This window comes from Ambystoma mexicanum, chromosome 5p, assembly GCF_040938575.1.
Source record: "Ambystoma mexicanum isolate Mex_15411 chromosome 5p, UKY_AmexF1_1, whole genome shotgun sequence".
Lineage (NCBI taxonomy): Eukaryota > Metazoa > Chordata > Amphibia > Caudata > Ambystomatidae > Ambystoma > Ambystoma mexicanum.
In genome coordinates, this window is record NC_090930.1 from 945,333,532 (window position 1) to 945,346,657 (window position 13,126).

The following is a 13,126-nucleotide window of genomic DNA, read 5'->3' on the forward strand; positions in this document are numbered from 1 at the left end:
TTGTGTTTCTGTACGTTTTTCTTCAAGATCTTCTTCCCATATTGTGCGTTGTCTGTCTCGCCTGGCCTTCATAGCCATCAGTTCACCCAGCAGAACTGATTTAAATGCGTGCCTCTGCTCGTGTTTTGGTGCTTCTGTCCAGTTTGGGGTTCCTTGCCATATTGAGGTCCGCCCCCAGGATGATGTCCCCTGTCGCGAATTCTTCCAACGCTGTGAGTGCTCCTTTGAGGAATCTTTCCTGCCCTGTGTTGGGAGCGTATACAGAGGCCAGGGTGATCGGTCTTCCTTTCAAAATGATGTTTAGGAAGCGGTATCTTCCTTCCTTGTCTGCCCGATGATTCTGCACTTGAGCTTTTAGTCTGTCCTGTATTGCAATGAGGACCGCCGCCCTCTTGAACTCCGCGTTGGCTTGATATATGTGGGTGGCTCCCCTTATCCTTATAAGTGATTTTTCACATGATCCTTTAATTCCCATGACCCATTCTCATGGTGCTCCTTTTGCTGTCGGTGCTCTAACGTCTCAAGTTTTTCTTCGCCATCCTTTCCCTCCCTCCTCCCCCTCTGTTACCCAACTCCCCATTCCCCCTACATGCGAACGGACGTCGTGTCCCCCGCTCCTGGCCCCCTATCCACCTCAGTTCCCGGTTGTGGGGGACCTAAACCCCACTGTTTTCCAAACAAGCCCTTCCTCCTTCGCCCTGGGCCTGTGATTTGTTATTTCAGGCAAGTCTTTGCCCTTCTGCGTGTTTCATTGTTCCGGTCGTTGTGTGGTGTTTTACTGGTTATTTCTCTTTATATCCCTTTTCTGGTATGTTTTACCTGTCTTTCCTTCCTCTGATTTTCTTCGACACCATTTTCCATCCTCCCATCCCATTGGGGCCTCTTACTCTTCTTTGCTGCTAGTCGTGGTTGTCTGCGTCACCTTGTTGCAGACCTAGGATTTGCTACCCTTCCTCACATGACATTATTCTGTGTTGAGTTCCTTCTCAAGTGAACAGGAGAACGAACGGGAAGGTCCATTTGTACTTCACTTGGTTGGCCGTTAAGTGCTGGATCATCGGACCGATTTTTTTTAGTCTTTTCATGAGGGTGGACTGGGCTAAATCTTGATATAATTGCACCTCTTGGCCATTGACCAGTGTTTGAGTAGTGTATCTCGCTTTGCACAATATCTGCTCTTTTTGGGTGTAGGAGGTCATGGCCGCTAGTACACCCCTTGGTCTGGTCCCCGGTTTTGCCGTTCCTCTGGGGCCGACTCTATGCAGCCTGTCTATTTGTATTGTTGGTTCCGTATCCTCTGCCGGAATGTCTATGAAGAGTTGGGTAATCGTACCCTGTAGATCTTTGTCCTCCACAGACTCTGGGAGATTCTTTATTCTGATGTTCAATCTCCTCAATCTATTTTCCTCATATTGGAGCTCTAGGGTGGTAGTGGTACGCGCCAGTTGCTCTATCACTTCATCCGATTTCTGCGTATCCTCTTCTACCTGTTCCACTACAAGAGTGTGGGTTCTCTCTTCTAGCTTTGCAACATCTAGCTTTACCTCTTGTAAAGAGTGTTTCATGTTGTCTCGCAGCATTTGGAACTGTTCTTGAACAAAGAGCAGGAGTTGATTTTGCAGTTCTTTGAAGCAGTTCTGCATTTCTATTTCTGTCATCACGCTGTCCTCCATGGCTTGTTGGTGGGAGTCATGTGAGTCTGCAATTGTTGTTTGTCCTTTATTTGCCCGATTTGGATCTTGCGAGCTCCAGAACTGTTTTAGGTTCCTGTTTTGTCTCCTTTGATGTGGGGACTGCGCTGGGGTTTTGGCTCTGGACTTGGGCATCAATGCTTTTGACGTGGACTGTTTGCTAGTTTGCCGATGACATGTGGTTGTTGCCGTTTAGATACCCACAGGCGTTGGATCTATGTCCGCCGCTTTGTTCCTGTTCCGCCCTTTCGCCTTGGGGATGGGATCTCCTAGGTTGCCTGACTTGTGCTTCTTTTGGTCTCTCCCCTGAATGCTCATGGAATTGATTTGGGTGTGCTACTTCGCTGTGGTGGAGCGTTATTTATAGTCCTGCGGCTCGGGGTATCCCCGCTGCGTTTCCGGTGGGGCAGTTTTATTTTGTGTCCCGTTGCCCTTTCTGTAGTTGCCATCCTAGATGTAGGTCTTCTCACGCCCTTTTGTTCCTTTGCCTGCGTTTGTCTCTATCTTGGTTGAGTTGTTCCCCTGTCCGCCACCTTTTATGCTCTACGCGTGCATGCCTCTGATCCTTCACCTCCCATGTTGTTTCTTCCTTTTCCCAAAGGCTAATGTGGGATGTGCATAGCTTCTTAACCCTTTAGTATACCTTGGTATTCCTGCTATTTAGATCCCCTCAAATATGCCCGTTCTGTGGATGTCAGTTCGTATGATGCGTGTTGCGGGCCTTCGCCTTCGGGGGCTGTTGGTACTGTGTTCCGTTCGTTGATACGGGTCTCCGTGTCGGCTTGCTTCCAACTTAAACAATGTCCTGCCTCATCAGGCGTTCTTATTCTGTGGAGAGTTCCCCTTCTGTGCCTTGTCCTCCTCGTTCTTGCTCTTGCCCCGTTAAGTGTCGGGCGGGGAACTGCGTCTTGTTATGTTTGTTGTCCCCCTTCTGCTGCCTGGGTGCTGGGCTCTCCGGATCCGCTTCTGCGTGGTCTCTGCGATGGGTACGGCTTGTGGCTCCACAAGCTTGATGTCCTATTGGGGCACCATAGATGGCCGGCGGTCAATGGTTGCGGGCCTTGTCTTCACTCACCGGGGGTCGGGGGTGTAGCCCTTGATTGAAGCTTGCGATTGGGACCCAATTGGTTGTGCTGCTCTCCGACTAGGTCTGGGAGATTGGACCCGGTCTTCCTGCTTGGCTGGTTGTGCCGTTTCTCTGCTTGTGCGGCAGTGGCTCCGGGCTTATGTTCACGTGGAAGGGTCTCAGTGTAGTTGACCACCTCAGTGCTCCCGGTGCTCTCCGGGTCGGGAGGATGGTCGGTCCTGGTGAGTGTGTTATTGTGGTTGGAGGGGTCCGGTTGCCTCCACTCGGCTCGGTGTTCCTGTCCCTCTGGCGGGCTGTGAGGTCTTCTGGTCTTCCTGCCGGGTGTATGGGTGCCTCAAGTTGCATCTCTGTCCAGCGAGTTTGCCTGCGGTCCCTTCCCTTGGCTTCTCCAGCTGCTGTGCGGTGTATCCACACGTTGACCTCGTGCTCCGACTCGCCTGAAATGCTAATTTGTGGTTCTAGATGATGCGGCCGGGCGGGGAGAGACACTTAGGCACGTCCTGCTCTGCCGGCCACCATTTTGGACTCCAGTCGTGATTTTTTAAACTCCTTTATACACATTCCAAAGCCTTCACAGTTAAAATCACATAGTGAGGTTTGTATGGCACCACTTGCCCCAGGAGTCAAAAGTAGCTCCTGGTAGCTTTTGGTTTCAAGCTACCCAGGCTCTACTTGGGTATGACCAGGAGCTAAAGAGCTCCCAGCCCCTGGCAATTTCGAACCCTGATTAGGGTACACACGAGGGGGATTCCCCGCTCTCCTCAGGAGCTTCAACAGCACAGAGTACAGCTTGTTGAGGCTCTGGCTCTCTCTGCAGAACTGCAGAGGGGATAGCCCACGGGAAGGGCACTGTGTCCGACGGGGGTCGCCCACCGGGCATGGAGGGCTGAGCACCAGAACGGTTACAACCGAAACGCTAGGACACCTCCTCAGCTCATTGCCAAATAAATAAGGATACAACAGTGACTCCAGGTAGGATTTTCTTCGACAGCTTTATTCTTCAATGACACTAGCGACCCCCCAGCTCTCTGCATCTACCGGCTCCCTTCACCAGGCATAACTGGCATCGCCAGAACTCCAGTCATCCACAAACACTCCAAACATTCCAAGCCAAGACGGAAATTCCTCAAGACCTTCCTCTTCTCTTCCTCTTTCTCTCTCCCCTGCTAACCTCAGTCTCCATTCCCTCCTCCTTCTCTTTCCTAACTCCATCTGTTTTTGCTGACTGGTCGCCTGGTGCACCTACAGAGCCTCACAGGCCCCAGGCTCCCCCACCAGTCTTTGCACTTTCCCCCAAGGTCTCTGCACTCTTTTCACCACTACTGCACTTCTGGAACTCGTTCCATGAGCATGGTAACCTCTTTGCACTTAACCCAGGGCACTGCTGGACTGTGCGCACTTGTTCCCGTCCCCGTCCCTCTGACTTCCTGTCTGGGCACTTACATTACCTAGAATGCACTAGGCCTAGTTCGCCTGGCCTAGTACGGCAGTTTTGGTTTCTGTATGTTCTTCTCCTCCCCTCCCTATTGTTAGGCAGAAACCTGTGCAGTTCCCTCTGGGACCACTGCAAAAGATTTAAGACTACAGGTGGTTGGCAGTAAGCCCAATTGGTAGTAGTCTGTACCACCCAGATTTACCTGGTATCTGTGGCTGAGCAGTCAGACTTCTCTCAAGAAGAGTTAGGCAGTATACAGAGTATTCACAATAGGTCAAAAGAACACAGTAGAACAAGCAAACACTGACCAGAGCTTGGTGTAAAAGAGATATAATTATTTATTTAAAAACACATCTAGTTAAACACACTGGCACTAATAACAAGCGATTCAAAAACACGGTCACTAAAAGATATACACTCCCTTCAACGATTAGTGAGACAAGTCTTAAGTAAAGCAACACTTATTATCAGACAGCGGTGAGCGCTTAACGAAGATGGCACTCTAATCAATCGGTTTAAAAGGGAGAGAAAGGCAGAGCAAATATAGAAACAGATCCCAACACTTTCGGAAGAACACAGTATGAGAAGAAGGCAGGTTAAAACCGTAAAGTCAAAGTTAACAAGGCCGGACCCACTTTAGTCTCGCAATAAATTCAGAAAGAGTTGGACAAAAAAGAAAGGGACCAGTTAGATGGTCAAGGCGGCCAGCCCAGTCCAGAAGGTTAAGGGATTATCGTTACCTTGTAGCAATCTTTAGAAAGGGAGGCCTGGCGGACACGGTACCTTAAAATGGTGAGAGTACTCCAGCGGGGGCAGTTGTTCCTGGCAGCGGGTGCAAGCCGGTGCTTTGTCCGGAGGAAGAGAGGATCTCGTCAGGGAGGAAAGCAGGAGTCCGTTTGCACTGCCAGGGAAGAAACCAGCCGCGGAGTTCTCAATTAAAAGGAGCAGTCCTTTTATTCGCGGTCCAGTGGTAAGTAGCTATCCGGTTGCCGGGGTGCTTGGCACGGGCAATTCGACCACAAGACGTCCTGGGATGCGAGAAAGGAAGGTAAACTGGTTGTGCCCACAGGTCAGGGGAAGAGGACTCTCCAGCAGGGAGATCTCCTCTGTCGTTGGGAAGTGGTGAGTCAGTTCAGCAGGGCTCCACCGGCGGTGTCGTCGTAGCAGGCCGGCTCAGCTTCTTACTCGTCGGATTTTCAGGTCCTGTGGCGACTTCTGAAGTTCCAGTCCCAAAAGCCCTGCTTTTATGCAGCACACCCCCATTCACTCAGCCTAGCTGTCAATCAAACATGCTAAGTGGTGAGCCGGCCTGGGCCAATCACACAAGAGTGTGACTTGAGTTACCAAGGTAACTCAGTCCAGGGTGCCTAAACCCCCTCCCACATCCCCTGTGGTACCCAGACAGAGTGGCACCACTTTTGGAGGCTTCTGTGGAGAAGCCTGCCAAAAAGTGGAAAAAAAGGGCTCAACCTTTGGTTTGGAGTTACAGAGGCAAACACAAACGCCATTTTAAAACCGAGTTCTGGCAGAAAATATCAACCGGTGAATTAATATTAAATAAATAAACCGGCGGTATGTTAGAGGCTATGTTAAAAAGGATTAGCCTCGAACAATGGGAAAATCCCATAGAGATATATTCGCGGTTGAATATAAAAAGTAGTATCCACTGCCACCAGCCAAAACTCGACGAGGGGGGACGGGACAGTGCCCCCTAGAATAACAGACCCAGGGGCAATCGAATTGCCCCTACCAGTACGTCCCACAATATGATGGTTTGTACTGGTTCTGTTAGTAATCTGGGACTAGTAAAGCCAATGGTGACTTTACAAGCCCTGGGAGACAGTAGTCAGTCCCAGGGTATGGGGTCTATGGTGGGGGGTCACTATGACACCCCGGTGTTACTGCACGGAGGGTGCTGTGTAACACACATACAAAAACATATGTGACCCTATGGAGTAAAAGACCCCATTGCCCATGAAACACATTAACATTCAAAGGAACACCATAAATCATGTCCAAGAGTGGGAACAAAAGAGTCTCGCTCTTGGCAGGAGAAAAAAATAAACTCCAGAAATCCAGCAAAGCTGCTGGAGGACTCACTAGGTTAGGAAATTCAGCCTAAACAGAGAATTCTCCCCAACACCTATCACCTCACTCTTTGTCATGGACTTGCACTATAATGTCACTGGCCTAGTATGATAGTCTATGGATTGTATGTCTTCTCCCTCTCCTCCCATTTTGCCTTCCTTCCTGTCATGCACTTCACTAGTAGTAATGCCTTCAGGCCAGTATGGTAGTAATTTTTTGTGAGATCATTTGGAAAGTTCAAGGCCTAAGAATGACTCTGTATTCCTTTGTTGCCTTCCCACCTTGAAGCACTTCAATTGTGTATAAGTGCTTTACAAATAAAATCACAATCACGTCCCCATGGAGACGCGACACAACATTCTCCACATCGGTTGATGGATGTAAAAGATCCAGCACATCAAACACTAGCTTAGCTCTCAAAGAAACAGAACTTTTATTCCTGTTGTAGAAGCTACTGGACACAGGAGTGACACCATCTTATTCTCTTGTAAAAGACCTGAAAGGAGAAGCGATTAGATTACAGCAATCATGCCAAGCTCAGTGCCCATTGGGTCCTGGTCGACATTTTTATAGCTGAAATAACAATCTGGGTACAGGGTTTGATCGTTATTTAACATAATTCTTGCCCTTGGTACGGGAATGTCCCACCTGCCTGGAGTGAGGCAATGATAATTCCAATGTATAAAAAAGGGGATGGTAGGATCAGATGGGAAATTACAGGCTAATCTCTCTCCTGGATTCAATGTGTAAGACCTTTGGGTAAGGGACTACTAGCTCACAAACAAACGGAGGACTGCGACTACCACTATTTTTGCTTTGCAAGCTTGTTTTCAGCAGGACATAAGCACCAAAAATCAGATTTTCAGATTGCATCTTGTTAGTGGTCAGTAATGCAAGGCAGACAACTGCTTGTAGTTTTCTCAAGATTAGACATTTTATTTAAGAAATAGTTTGCAAATAAAGCCTTGCTTGCCCTACAGGGAATTCCCTACCTAGTCTAAAGGCTAAGGGAACAACTCCTAACATAGGCAAACTAGCCCTCACTTTAAAAAACATTCAAAGAATAATAATAAAGCAACATAAGATACTGAACAAGAATTGAACACTATCTAGATGCCCTTCACCTTTTCTGGGAAACTCCCTTTCCCCAGGGTTTCAAAGTCACTTCAATATGTTAAAAGGAAAAGAAAAGTCTTGAACCAATGTTTATCAATTCCAAGTCAAACAAAACTTTTTTTAAAAATCCATCGGAAACAATTCTCCGGTTTTGGTTGAAAAGGTCCCCTTCCAATTCCAGCCAAGAAAATAGCACCAATGGTAATCCTGGATATCTTCTCCTCAATATTGATTGCCACAGTTCAAAGAATAAAATGTTTTAATATACAACTTTACAATTAGTTAGGACCTCTGCAGTACATTCTGTATAATTGTCAGGATGCTTCTCTTTGGGTTGCTGCTTCCCTCCCCTTCTACATTTGTTACTATGAGAACAGTCACATGCGTCCCATAGTATGCCACTACTCCAAACCTCTTCAATGTAGCTACCCGGTACCCAGAGGTTTTCCCCATGAGGAACAGCACAAGCCAGCACATTTTAAAACACCTATTACCATTCTTTTCTAAGGAAATTCTAATGGATCAGGGATCCAACTTTATGAGCAAACTTATTTATTTATTTATTTATGAGTGAAGTCAAGGAATTACTACACATTACCAACTTTGTTCTCTCTTGACATATCATGGATATTGCCTCCACGTTTTGGAAGGTGTATTTTTTCTATAACTGTCCATCTGAACTGTTCTGCACTGTGTCCAACTTGTAAAAAATGATTGACAAGAGGGGCAGTGGTTTTTTTCGTCCTGATACAGGACTTATGCTCGATCATCCTAGTTTTGACCTCAAGGGAGAACAAAGTTGGATTTTTAGACTCAAAACCAACACATCTGGCCTGAATGAACAAATCCAATGGAATGAATTGGCAGTCATGAAGGGTTAAGTGCCCTAGTTTCTCTACAGGGCATGACACCACATCTAGTTTATTTACTGGCATTACCGGACACACCATTGGAAGTAGCTCCACAGATTCTAGACAACCGAGGTGAACCATCTGCTAGCATGCATTTTCATCTTCATTTATACTTGAAACCATGACAAGAGCCTGTCCTTGCCCTGGATACACAGGCGTCAGGTGTTCTGTTGGCGGGCTGCTTTTTCAGCCGGCCCCATTTCACAACACGAGCATGTTATACAATACAGCTGCTCCTTGTTCCTTACCCAGTACTTTTGCATGTAGCACAAGACACTAGTGACATCTTGTTACCCTCGGGCTCTAGTACATCACCTGTGCACTGTACACAATATGGCTATCTAGACTGGCGGCATTCCGCATCCATGCACATGTCCAGTGCATTCAATAGTTGCCTTTTTTGAAGCCACCTTTCCCCTCTTTATGAGCACATAGATGCGCACAGATACATACAATTACGATTCTGGTGACAGCGCTTTATTCCCGTGTAAACAGATGGCACACATTCTCCCAATCAGCGGTTCCTATACACAGCCGATGCCGAGCCTTTACTCAGTTATGATGGCGACTCGCCATCCGGATATGCATGCTAGCCTCTGCAGGCTACATTCTTCCCAGCACGCATGCGCCATCACTAAATAACACGCAGCATTTCCCCAGGGATACGAGCAGCGTCTTTACTCGGATTGAGTCCATGAGGAGAGGTAAGCACCATACCGTGCCGCGACTCCACCAGGCACCAGCTGACAGTGCGGGGACCCCGTAGAGACAGGAACAGAAGGCATTGACCCTTTGTTCTGTTTCATCTATTTTCCAGCCACGTGATAGGAGCCCCTGCAGACGCACCATTACAGACGTGCTGCTAACTACAAAGCAGAAACTTCCAGCATAGCCCCAGGCTCCTTAACACAAGTTAAATAAGGTAACAGAAGCCTCTATGAAGGTTGTTCCAGTCTCTTTATAGGTTTCCATACAATTTGTTTTAGCTAATTTAGCTGCTGATTTACCTTGTTCACTGGTCTTAGGGTACAATACTGCCGTATTTCGGCTATCCTCCGGGGGCCCTGCATCAAGCGCCTCAGTGACAAGGATTTTGTGGCCGCCGGGTATTGCCAGCTCCATTGCTTTTCACCCACGTTGAGCAGCATGGCACCATTATTGGTATATATACCAGCATACCAGAAAAGCTGAGTATAATCACAGGGCCCGCAGCACACCACTGGGCTCCGCACCTAAGTGTGATACACACACTTCTTCCACTCTTCTTCCCCTCCCCTCCCCTTTTACACCCTCCCCACCACACCCTTCCCTGGTGTGTCCCTGTCCTATAGTGCATGAATGTGGCGCCCACAAGAGGGTTCCGGGGGTTCATAGCACAGTTCCTGTTCAGATTTAAACAGCACCATCAATAGATCACATTGTTAGACCCGAGACCATGTTTGGCTCTGGGTTTTTGTTTAGAGGGAGAGTTCCCACCTCTAAAACCCTGCCTCTGTGCCTTCCCCTACAGGTCACAGAAGTACCCCAGAGACCATAGTCTCTAGAAAGATTACATCCAATCCAAAACAACAGGTCCTGAAGAAGATGATCCAAATCATCAGGATCATCTAAACCAGTCGACCATAAGAGGCATGAGCGATCTCATGCCCCAGACAATATTCAACAAATTATATTTGGATGTGTCTTGCAACTAAATGCTACTTTTTTAATCTACAACTTGATTACACCCTGTTAGGCATGCCCTTTAGCCAGGTCATTTTTATAGCGCTTATTATATGGGAATGGCCCATAATGGGAGTATCTGCCTCACCACAAATGGTAATTTAAAACTCCACAGCAAAATCCTGAAGTGAGGACAGTACATCTCCATTTGAATAGAGACATATATAATGTACATTTTGCCTCTAGAATATTAGCTGTTCTTTGCCCACACTGGTATATTGTCTTTTAAACATTTGAATCATTGCATGTTTCAACAGCTGACTTGGTGCATTAGCCAGCATTGGTACGAAAGGAGGAATGAAAGTTCTAGATAGGGATAGTCTCTCCTCTTTCCTCTGTTAAACAGGCATTACAACACAAGTAACCTAGAGATAGCAGGTAGGATAGAGGCAGGGATAGGGTGTTCTTCAAATTGGCATGGGCCATATGAGGTGCTAGAGCAAACAGGAACCTGTATCTAAAAAATAGCCCATCTAGATAGAAAACAAAGGACTCACTTTTACCACGTAAATCTCCTAAAGGAGTGGAAAGAAAATCCTTCCGCTACCTCCTCTTCGATATTGACTTGTTTGGGGGCAGAGGAGATGGATAACTCTGGACTTATTCCCCCAAGAACTAAACAAAAACAGGAAGATTTGAACAACCTTATTATGGCATTCCCAGATGTATTCTGCGAGAAACCAGGGAGAGTACATGGTACTGATCATAATATCAGAACTCCAAAGAGAAAAGTGGTCCATTTGAAACCATATAGACTCCCAGAAGCACAAAAACAAATAGAGGAAGTGAAAGAAATGCTAAAGGCAAACAGTATCGACTGCTCTTCAAGTCTTTGGTCCTCCCATATTGTGTTGGTAACTAAACCTGAGCATTCTTGAAGGTTTTCCATGGACTTCGGGCAGGTTAACGTCATCTCTGCCTTCTTTGCCTATCCTATGCCACGCATCAATGAGTTAATACATAAAGTTGGAAATGCCACATTCCCATCTACCCTAAATTTAACCAAGGGTTATTGGCAGGTCCCAGTATACAAAAGATAGATTTCTCGACACCCCTGGGATTATTCCAGTCCAACGTCATCCCTATTGGCTTGCATGGGGCCCCAGCCACTTTCCAACGACTCATGGACAGGATATTACAGCCCTACTCTAATTTCTGTGGGGCCTATATTGACGACAGTCATTTTTAGTAAAACCAGGGAAGACCATATTTTCCATCTTTCTACTATTATGAGAACCCTCAGAGAGGCCGGCTTAACTGCCAATCCATCCAAATGTAAGATAGCTCAATCGGCCGTGAAATACCTAGGCTTCCTTGTAGGGAATGGCAGTGTCCAGCCCCAGCAAGAAAAAGTGAAATTCGTGAAGGGCATTCAGAAATGCTGTTACGATGACCATGTGCTCTACGCTGTTCGTGAAACCAACTTGGTTTGCTATTCTTAATATTGTGGACTTACTATCAAAAGGCACCCTTAGCCCCTTATAATTTGAGCCCCTATACCGCAATTTGCGGTACCGTTATTAGCTCTGAAGTCCCTTAATGGGTCCCGTCCATAACGCCTGGTCAGACCAGGCGTTAAAGGAGGGACCCGCTAAGGGACCTCGGAATAGGGCGCAAAGGGTTTACCAGCACCGGTGTCCTTACCGGTGCCGGTAATCCCTTTGAGCCCAACTCGGAATGAGGCACAACTGTTGGACTGTGTTGATAGCTGCACTCCTCATCGTTCAACCCCTTATTGTACCCATTTCTTTATTTTCAGGTTTTGCTATTCTTAATATTGTGGACTTACTATCAAAGGCACCCTTAGCCACGCCGACCTTACCCACAATCCATTTAACCCGAGCTTATGCGCATTCGTGAAGTTCATTCAGAAGTGATGTTACGCTGTTACACGGTAAGTGGAAAGCGAGCTGCTGATATTTCAGTGGCTAACATTGCGAAGTTAAAGACCTGTCAGCCTTGGTTCTATTACTGATTAACAGAAACTGCATTTAGAAAACTTCACTCGCCTTATAATAGCGACGGGTTCATACACCCTGAAGTCTGCAATGCCTCCGGCAAAAGGACTATCTAAATTGACAATCCAAACCAGACAAACTCCTGTAAGAATGCCGAACACCCTGAATATTGCCAAAAGCAGTGCCGTTATCACGTGTTAATGTACCCAATCATGCACAGCTGACATCCAAAATGTCTGCTCTCCTGAACCCAATAACAGAGCACGCCCTGATACCACTCAAATCTCTAGTGCAGCAGCCCATGTGGCTGTAACAATTGTTGATTTACACACCATTGACCATTGTGTTATCGATCTATCCACTCCCCCTGACTTGCTAATGGCAGCGGGTTACACGGTAACATCTACCGAAATTGCGCAGAATATCGCAGCAGACACTTTCAGTGAGACAGTGCATCCTGCCGTTTTGGGTGGCGAAAATAACAAACAGACTGCTCGAAGTGAGGCGACCATTGCGGCCACATTACAAAGGAAACCGCCCAGGAATGCTTCAATACAGACTGCAGTGAATGAAAAAAATACTGAACTTAATACCTCGCAAATTGCGTCTGATCTTTGCCATGACAAAACTAAACCTTTGTCCACTCCATATATAATCTGTGATGCTTCAGCAGAAGTGCCGCCCACATCCACAATTATTACACCACTCAGATGGTCTCCTTCCCCTCGCTGCACTGCTAATCTGTCGCAATCACCTATCATTTTTGTGCAGTCATTGCAAAACTCAGCGCTTTTGATTTCCTTTGCTAATCCTACTCTGAGAAAACAAGCTGCCACACTGCAAACGCATCAAACTATTTCCCCTTGCACCTCAATAGCCCCTTACATAGACCTGACACTTAATGCCATGAATACTGCTGTCCTGTCACTCACGAAGCTTTTCGAGAGCCTGGACAACAAGGTGAATGATGATTATGCAGCTGCTCCAACGTAAATCTACCAAAACAAGCATGGGAGTATTCGCGCCTCCAAATTAGATCCCTCCAAATCCAACCCTAAGCATACTATTTTATCACTATCTACCCATAGGGAAAATTACATCTTACCTGCTCAGACGTA

At 46.9% G+C, this 13,126-nt stretch overlaps 1 protein-coding gene and 1 long non-coding RNA gene across 3 annotated transcripts in view; one reads left to right on the top strand and one right to left on the bottom strand.

Moving 5' to 3' along the window:
- ANKRD12 (ankyrin repeat domain 12) overlaps positions 1-13,126 on the bottom strand; it is a 1,194,452-nt gene that overhangs the window by 914,560 nt on the left and 266,766 nt on the right. The gene's annotated exons all lie outside the window — the stretch shown is intronic.
- LOC138481311 (uncharacterized) overlaps positions 11,814-13,126 on the top strand; it is a 236,480-nt gene continuing 235,167 nt past the window's right edge. Inside the window, exon 1 of the long non-coding RNA XR_011274216.1 lies at positions 11,814-11,944. This is a non-coding gene — a long non-coding RNA (uncharacterized lncRNA). The remainder of the gene's footprint in view (positions 11,945-13,126) is intronic.